Source organism: Abramis brama (assembly GCF_963993115.1).
Source record: "Abramis brama genome assembly, chromosome: 11".
Classification (NCBI taxonomy): Eukaryota; Metazoa; Chordata; class Actinopteri; order Cypriniformes; family Leuciscidae; genus Abramis; species Abramis brama.
In genome coordinates this window covers 31,529,021-31,538,473 of record NC_139973.1, presented here as the reverse complement: position 1 = coordinate 31,538,473, position 9,453 = coordinate 31,529,021, and positions in this window count along the sequence as shown.

Genomic DNA, 9,453 nt, shown 5'->3' with positions numbered 1-9,453 from the left:
ACAATAAATATTTTAAATAGTTATTTATATTTTTATTTTTATATGATTTATTTTAATCTAAAGATTGAAGGTCTGGGTCAAATGGAAAAACAATAAAATCTATACATACAGTAGTATTTAAAAAAGAAAAAGAAATCTAATTTAAATGATAAAGGCATGATAGAAGTTCCAGGGCCATTTGAATGTGACCTTTTTAAAACAAAAATAAAAAATCTGAATTTATTAGTTTGAATAAAACTCCACTCCTACAATAAATGTGCCTACAGTTAAAGAAACAACTAAATTCATATATTTCTATTCTTATATAATTCCAGAATATACATTGTGTGTGTGTGTGTGTGTGTGTGTGTGTGTGTGTGTGTGTGTGTGTGTGTGTGTGTGTGTGTGTGTTTATGCTGTAGAGGGGTGTGTGTTGGTATACAGTAGCTGGGCCCCTGTGTATTAAAAATGAACCGTGTCACTTGGTAAACAATACTAATTAAGAGCGTCATTGTAAGACTCCCTCTGACCCACACTCTCTTACTGTTTGATTGTTGTTATTGTTCATGCTAATTAGCTCTAATCTCTTTCTCTCTCTCTCTTTCATTCCCTCTCTCTCCCCTTCTCTCTTTCCCAGTGTGATATGTAATTCCTACAGCCAGCCTCAGATTGTGCAAGTGTGTGTGTGTGTGTGTGTGTTTGTTTGTTGGTGTAAGGGTAATAGAACACAATAGGACTCCATGGGGGGAAGGGGCTCTGTATGTGTGTGTGTGTGTGTCTGTGTGTCACGGTGGAGGTCTTCTCCATTCATTGTCTAGCTGTACAATGATTTGCTTCACAAGTGAACAGCCATTAATAAGGCAGCGATATGTGTAATAGCACTCTCCAGTAATTGTTCTACGCAGAGAAAAGGAACGAGAGAGAGACAGGCCTCATCCCCACACCCCCATGCCCCCCACTGGGACTCCCTCGTCATATCTCTGACACTAGGAACATGTTAACTAATAGCTAATTAAAACACATTATTAATGAATAGCCAGTGCAATGAGATATGGGAAGCAGGCTGAATTAAAACATATCCTGCCGTCCTTGACAACAGCAACCTGAGGAATTCATCAGGGCCCACTGAGCCAGGCGTACCTTCAGTCCGAGTAGGCCCACATTATGCGATGGTTGTCGGTTAAAGCCCAAGGCAGTGCACCGATAGAGGCTGAATTGGGTTTGGAGGATTGGTGGTCCCAGTGTTCATGTTCTCCATCGCTTAATATTGGCATTGTGCTTTTGTTGAGCTATGGTTTCCATGTCACAACATTCTTAAAAGGAATAAGCATTAAATGTATTACACTGTTTTTCTGTTGTTGTTTTGACTTATTTATATTCGTAAGATTTGTCAGTTACATATACTGTTCAAAAGTTTATGGCCATTTTTTTTTATTCAGTAAGGAAACATTAAATTGATCAAAAGTGACAGAAAACACTTTTATTTTGTTACAAAAAGCTTTCTATTTCTTTTGAACAGTTTCATTTAAATAATCCACCAGATCTATCATAGTTTCCACAAAAGATATATATAAATAAGAATTACAACTGTTTTCAACAAGAATAATATTAATGTTACTTGAGCACGAAATCAGCATTAGAATCATTTCTGAAGTTTAATAGGATCATGTGACTAAATCATATGAATAAATTCTGAAGTAATCCAGAATAATTACATTACAATAGAACAGTTATTTTTATTTAAATGGTCAAAATATGTCACAAAGTACTGATTGTAAAAAAAAAAAAAAAAAAATGGAAAAATTGGAAAAATCGTATTGACCCCAAACAGCCTGTGTGTGTGTGTGTGTGTGTGTGCGTGCGTGCGTGTGTTTGTGTATTTGTAGTTGACCATTGAAGCCTGTCTGTGATGAAGTACCGGCCTGTGGCACTGGGACGTGTTAGAGTCATGGTAGAGAGGAAGATGAGGTCAAGACTGGGGGTCAGGATCAGCCATTAAAATCCAACTTTAAAGTCAGACATAGAGTGCAGGAAATAGAATTACAGGCTGCTTCCTGTGAGTTAGTGTGTGCATTGTGAGTATTGGGGGTCAGGGCAGGTCATTCACGCCCTACTGAATGCCCACTGAGGCCTGTCTGTTTTAAAATGCTCCTGTGGTCTAACAGCTTGTTACATTCACACGGGCATGTTTCACTTTTCATTTCACAGCTCGAGTCCCGCTAGATGTTTTGCTATAAATTACAGACATGGCATCTGAGGACTATTTCTCATTTTTCTCAGTTATTTTGCTTTATTTCCAGATTCAATCATAGGCTCGTACTTACATAGTAGAGCACGTTCGCACATGCGCACTCTTCAAAAATGGTGCTTTAAATCTCTTGACAAACTAAAAGACGTAAATTACATTTGTATGTATTCTAAATAAAAGACACAGGTTGTACTGAATGTCAGCTTGCTCAAGATAAGGATTTATTAAGTCTACATGTCATGCAAATTAGAAACTATGCTTCTAACCACAGGTCGAGAGCTGTATTTTCAACCACACAACTTTGCGATGCTGTTTGCGAATGTTCGTTAGAACGATGGTTTTGGGAAACACTGACTCGTTGAACTATGCTGATAACGACAGAAATTGCGAACATAGTTGGCTAACAATGCTTTTGGGAAACGCACCAAAAAGTTTGGGGTCAGTGATATTTTGAAAGAAATTATTACTTTAATTCAATGCATTAAATTCATCAAAAGTCACAGTAAAGACTTTTGCATTGCTTTAAAAAAAAAAAATCAAAGAAATGCTGTCTTTTCAACTTTATTTTCATCAAATAATCCTTAAATAAATTATTCAGCACAACCATTTTCAATTGTGATATTAATAAGAAATGTTACTTGAGCACCAAATCAGCATATTAGAATGATTTCTGAGTGATCTGACACTGAAGACTGGAGTAATGATACTGAAAATGATGCTTTTTACTGCATTTTTGATCAAAAAAAGTGCTGTTCCCAAACTTTTGAACCGTATACCAGAGGTGGGAGTAAGTCACACATGTGCAAGTCACAAGCAAGTCTCAAGTCTTTAACCTTCAAGTCTCAAGCAAGTCCAAGTCAATTTTGAGAAAAGCAAGTCAAGTCAAGTCAAGTCACTGCTTTATGTCAAGCAAGTCAAGTCAAGTCGTAGCTTGGGTCACAAGTCACTGGCAAGTCATACAAACGTTTGATGATTTCACTGAATTTATATATTAAATACGTTTTTTTTTATTTTTTATATGCATTTCCACATACAGCTGAGTGGTTACTACAATAAAAAAATAAAAAAATAAACTAAACCTAAAATGTAAATGTAACTGAAATTAGGCCAACATTCAATCATGAAAAAATAAATATGCCTCAAACATTGCAGAAGACCATTAAAAGGGATTAAACCATTTCACAAAAAGTATGCCACCAAATGGTATTCTTCAAACTGGCATCCCCTTTATATAAGTTATATATATTAAGTTAAATCCGCCTAGGCTAATTATAAAAATAACTCATACTATGGCAATTTTTCCACCACATTTTGAATTTTGGGTGCATATTAATTCTGCTGGCATTTTGCCCCCAACCCCCTGATAACATCTAACCCTGCTTTAAGAGAAACATAAAACACGACAAAACATTAACATTTTTTATGTTGCTTTTTGTCATTGGAAAGAACGACATATTTGGCTTTAAAGCATGATTGGAAAGAAATGTGGCAAATGTTATACAAAACATATGCCATCATTAATTATCATTTGAATATTGACAACATTAAGCTACATTTTAAAACATAATTGTGTATAAAGAGGCATGCTGTTTTGACCACTATTCTCTCTAGATTTAAATATTTAGCTTTAAAGAAAGTCAAATTAACAAACAGGTTAAACAAGCCATATAGCTTACTTTTAGACGTGGTGAATGAAGTTCGACTGTTCGAGGTTGTGATGGTCGTCCGATATCCCTAGCCAGTTATTATGCGTACAGCAAATCTTCTTGTATGAATATTGTCAATTTTAGTCTTTATATCCAAAAAGAAACGATGCTGGCCTTGAGATGTTTTTGTATTAAGCGCGCGCTCACCGCGATGAGTTTTTTTCTGGGCTTGTGCAGCGTCACGCAATCGCGCAGAATCTGATGACCGGCGTCAATGGTTCCGTTGCTTTCATTTTGTTCATCAACTGATGTTGCGATGATTTATATAAAAATGTATATCAAGTCATTCTCGAGTCATACAGTTCAAGTCAAGTCAAGTCTCGAGTCATTGGATCTCAAGTCAAAGTCAAGTCGAGTCATTTTCTTAATTTAGTCAAGCAAGTCTCAAGTCCTTAAATTTGCGACTCGAGTCTGACTCGAGTCAAGTCATGTGACTCGAGTCCCCCATCTCTGCCGTATACAGACAGGATTTGATTTCTCAGAGTTATTCAACTTATCTAAAAACAATAGGAAATGTACTCTGTAATTTTTACTGAGCTTGTTTGAGAAAAACACTGACTTGTTCAAATCAGATGTGAAACATACATTTAACAGGGGAACAGAAAAAATGTTTGGGTGCTGAATAATTCATTCAGGTATCCAGCATTTCTTCAGAATTTTCAGAGTATTCAATGTCTTTTTAGACTTCAGTTTTTGTTAGAAAAACTTGTTTTTTAACCCTTTCATGCATGAATTATGATAACCTCAGACAGGATTTTTTTCCTATGTGTTTTTGGGCATGAAAAACAAGAATTGATTTTTATTTTATTTTTTTACAAATTTTTCAAAGAGATCTTCAGATGTCCACTTGAGTGGACAGCATGCGGTTGGTTTAAACTGAAGATATACTATATTAAATATAAGACAATAATCAAACAGATAAAGTATGTGAATTTAACAAACTAATCAATGCAATTATATCAAATAATGTGAAAACTATAAAATATATACAAAAAATATAAATGCAAAATATTGCAAAGGCTTCATACAACTTCATACAAGTTGCACTTCGCGTATCTTTGATATCAGAACATGAGGACGTGATTCCATCAGAATTTTCTACAGCCTGTCAAGGTACAACTGTGGAAACCACTCAGATGCTCCCTCCAGTGCACCAGAGTATGAAGATTTACCCTTATTAGCTGATAATTCTGATTATGTTCAAGATGGACATGCACATTTCTATCATAGCCCTCCTCTGAGAAAACCTAGCGATACGTTTTTTCAATCTCATCTGAAATGATCAGTGTTGGATGTAATGCATTCAGATTACTTTTTTGATGTTACAAGTAAAGTAATGTGTTACAAGTAACATGCATTACCTAATCAGATTACTTTTTGATCTAACAAGTAATTAACTACAAGTAATGTGCATTACCTAATCAGATTACTTTTTGATGTAACAAGTAAAGAAACGCATTACAAGTAACATGCATTACGTAATCAGATTATTTTTTGATGTTATGAGTAAAAAAACGCATTACAATAACGCACATTACATAATCAGATTACTTTTTGATGTTATGAGAAAGGAAACGCATTACAAGTAACATGCATTATGTAATCAGATTACTTTTTGATGTTATGAGTAAAGAAACGCATTAAAAGTAACATGCATTACGTAATCAGATTACTTTTTGATGTTATTAGTAAAAAAACGCATTACAATAACATGCATTATAAAATCAGATTACTTTTTGATCTAACAAGTAAAGTAATGCATTACAAGTGTCATACATTATGTAATCACATGACTTTTTTCGATGTCAATGAAAATTACATTCTAATAATACAAATACATTTATTTACAGTAGAAAAAGTCAATGCATATTAAGTGTTTAAGTTTTAAATTTCAAAAACAATATTCACATTATAATTATGAATTGTAGCTGAAATATAGCCATTGCATGCATGACGTCCACTACAGTGGACATGTGATTAATCAGAGTTTTCTCTCAATCTAAAATCAAAACTTGGAAAATTTTACTGTGATATGACTCATTAGATATTGCTTTATGCTGCAATATTTTTTTTACCTACAAGAGTCTCCTAGGATAGAAGGAATGGGTGGATATTCTGGAGCAACTTGGCATGTCTGACTGACCCTTGGCCATCTTGGTTTGGAGGGGGAAGAAATCGAAACACAAAGGCTTGCCACTTGGTTGCAATTTATAGGATGATGCACCAGGGTCCAATGAAGAGATTGATGTGCAACTTTGCCATAAAAACCCGTGCAAATTCAAGAAAATGCTTTTTTAATAGCTGTCCACTGTAAGTGACCACTATGCGTGAAAGGGTTAATATGTTTGGTCAATCAGACTTTTTCCAGAAGAGGCTGTAAGACCTTTATGCTCTTTTTGGTTGCGAATAACATGTAAGCCCTTATAACCAGATCTGTTCAGCAGGTTGTCAGGGTGAAAACATGGCAAAGTGCTTTAAGAAGACATTCAGGTTAATGTCAGGAGAAAAAAAAAATACAGGACACAGCAGAAGGAGAGCAAACGTTCAGTGACTGCTTTAACACTGCCACTCTGACCTGCTCTGTGCATATATTACAGACCGTCTTTAATGATGGGGTTAAAAGCATGACAGCCGAGAGATGCTGCATAATGACGACTCAGCACTTCCAGAGGACACCTCTGCAATCCTTCTTAGCCTGCCTGTCCCATGCCAAAACCACACACACGTACACACACCGCTAAACAAGCACAGATATTTATCATTCTTGGATGGTGTTAGATTATAGAGATGTTCATGTAGAAACAGACTGGCAAAGTGAGAGGAAGAAAGATGGAAGGGGCAAGGGAGAGAGAAAGTAAATGATGGATGTCTAGAAGTCCTGGAAAATCCATCTTGGAAATACTGTGCAACAACAAGGACATAAGCAATAAGGTAAAAATCGTTTGGACACAGGTTAAGCTGAGCTGTTGACTTTAAGACGATGTGATTAAACTTCTTGGCCTGTTTACAAATGGTTTTAACAGGCGTCTTAAATGCATCTCTGGTGACCACTGATCAGTCTCAGATTTCATGACTACATTCATCACTTAAGGGAGAGCAGGGATACTTATGACTCTCAATAAATGAAACTGTTCATTTGTTCCAAAAATAGCAGTCAGTTTGAGCAACAATCGAAACAGTTATTATTAAAAATCCTGTTTTGATTAAAACAAGATTGGATCTCATTTCACTACTTCTGGAGTTGATTCCAAAATGGAGTATTTAATATTCTTTGCCTGTTCTGTTATAAATAATATAACAATAAAAAATGTGAAATGTGTAAAACATGTATCTAATTGCTTTATTATAAAACATGCATAGATATAAGTGTATATATATAAAAAAAAATAAACCAGCAAAAAAAACACTTAAACCAGCCTATACCGGTTCAGGCTGGTCTGTTGGCTTGTTTTAGGGGGGTTTTTGGAAACTTTTCAATTTATATAATATACTTTTCAATATATATATTACATGGCTTGGTTGAATTGTAATGTAGAATGCGGTCTGTTATTTCTTGATAACAGACCGCTGCTAAGGATAACACACCGTTGCCATAAAAAACAGAACGTTGCTATGGATGCAGGATTCTAACCGTAGAGACGGAACGGACTATTTTCTTTAGCGGAAGCAATACAATCATTTTTAAATCAATAAACTCCTTTTTAAATCAATATTTTGTGTCAAATTATTGATTTATTTGGTAGGTAGCCATGTAATAAGCGGAATAATGTAGAGCGAGGCATTGGTTATAGCGAATACAACCCCTTCAGGCTGATTCAAGTCCCACCCTGATCAGCCTGTCGGGGTTGTATTCACTATAACAACCGCCTCGCTCTACATTATCCCATATATACTGTCACTGTAAAATAAAGTTGCTGCCTTCAATTTATAAGTACAATCAACTTGGATGTTTATGTCATTTCAACTTAAATTACATTAAAAAATGAGCTGAAAATTGCTTAACTTATTTTGATGAGTTAAAGCAATGTAGAAACATATGTTTTCATAACTTATTGATCATATCATTTTTTTACAGAATGAGCAGAGGGCAATATTGCATCTACAAACCTAGCTTATGAAACTTAATTTCAAATTATAGGGTTACATGTTGGAGTCAGTCATACTGAAACTGTTGTGGTCTTGTGTTTATTTATTTAAATCTTTTGTCTTTGACAGTGAATTCATGTTTTGTAAGTAGGAGGACTTAAGATGAATGGGTGACAGGATGAATCGAGACACGCTGAACATTTACACTGCAAATAGATATGGCCACATGTATCCTTTACCACCTCCAAAAATGGTTTGAGTAATTCAGTGCGTCTCGAGCACTTTGTACCTCATTAACAGTTGTATTTAGTGCAGTCCACTTGTTATCGGATCAGACAGATGTTAGTTCCAGGTGTAAATGAGGTCCTAGAGTCTGACATCATCACACACACACAAAAAACACCCAGAAATCAGGCATTAATTAAAACTAGATTTCACATCCATGAACAAGCAGACAAGAACACCACACTTGTCTCACACATACACCAACACATACAGACTGTAGGCAGATTGATGTGGGTGTTGATCAGTAAATCCATTCCTCCCTCACTTGGATCCATACAGCTCTTCTCAGCACTATACACGGTAATGCCTGCTCCATGGGGTCAAAAGTCACGCTGTCTGTCCGCCGTCCTCATGGTAATCTCTCCCTCCCCGGGCGCCGCCGCCACAACTATATTAAATCACATCTGACACACCTGAAGCTCCATCTCTTCATCCATATTTCATCTCTCTCCATTTTAATAGCACAGCACTTTTATCTTGATGTATTTATTAACTGCTCCCTGGAAAAAAAAAGGAACTTTGGTGTGGAGAAGAGAGGGTGGAATGAGGAAGGTTTGACAAGTTTATGGAGTAAGAACAATGCCCATTCATTTCATAGTGTGTGTGTGCGGCACTTGGCAGGGTTTTTTGGATTGGTGTTGGTGTTGGTGTGGATCTCTTCTAGTCGATAAGCTCCTGAGCACCTATAACTTCAGCTCTGGACAGTGACAGACTGCAAAGTGGGAAATGTTGGTAATGGAAAGCTAAATAATTTGAATGTACGGGTCAATGACAAATAACTGTGTCCATGATAAAGAAAAGGAAAAATCTTTTACAATGTAATAAAATGTTTTCTGCACACCTTGAATGAATGTAAATGTACTCAATCATCTTAATATATATAAAAAAAAGATATATTTTTCAAGGTAATTTTATATATAAATTATTCATTCATAAATATTTGGGTAGTTGGACCACATTCTACAGTTTGAAATCTTGCATTTAAATAAAAACACTGAAAACAAAGTGTTCAGTTCACTTACTTAAAATAATTTAATAAACCGTTGCCTTAAAATTATTAAGTAAATATAATGTTTAATTGATAAAAATAAGTTATGTGAACTTGACAATTCTACATTACTTAATTTTTTCAATTAAGCATGACGTTGA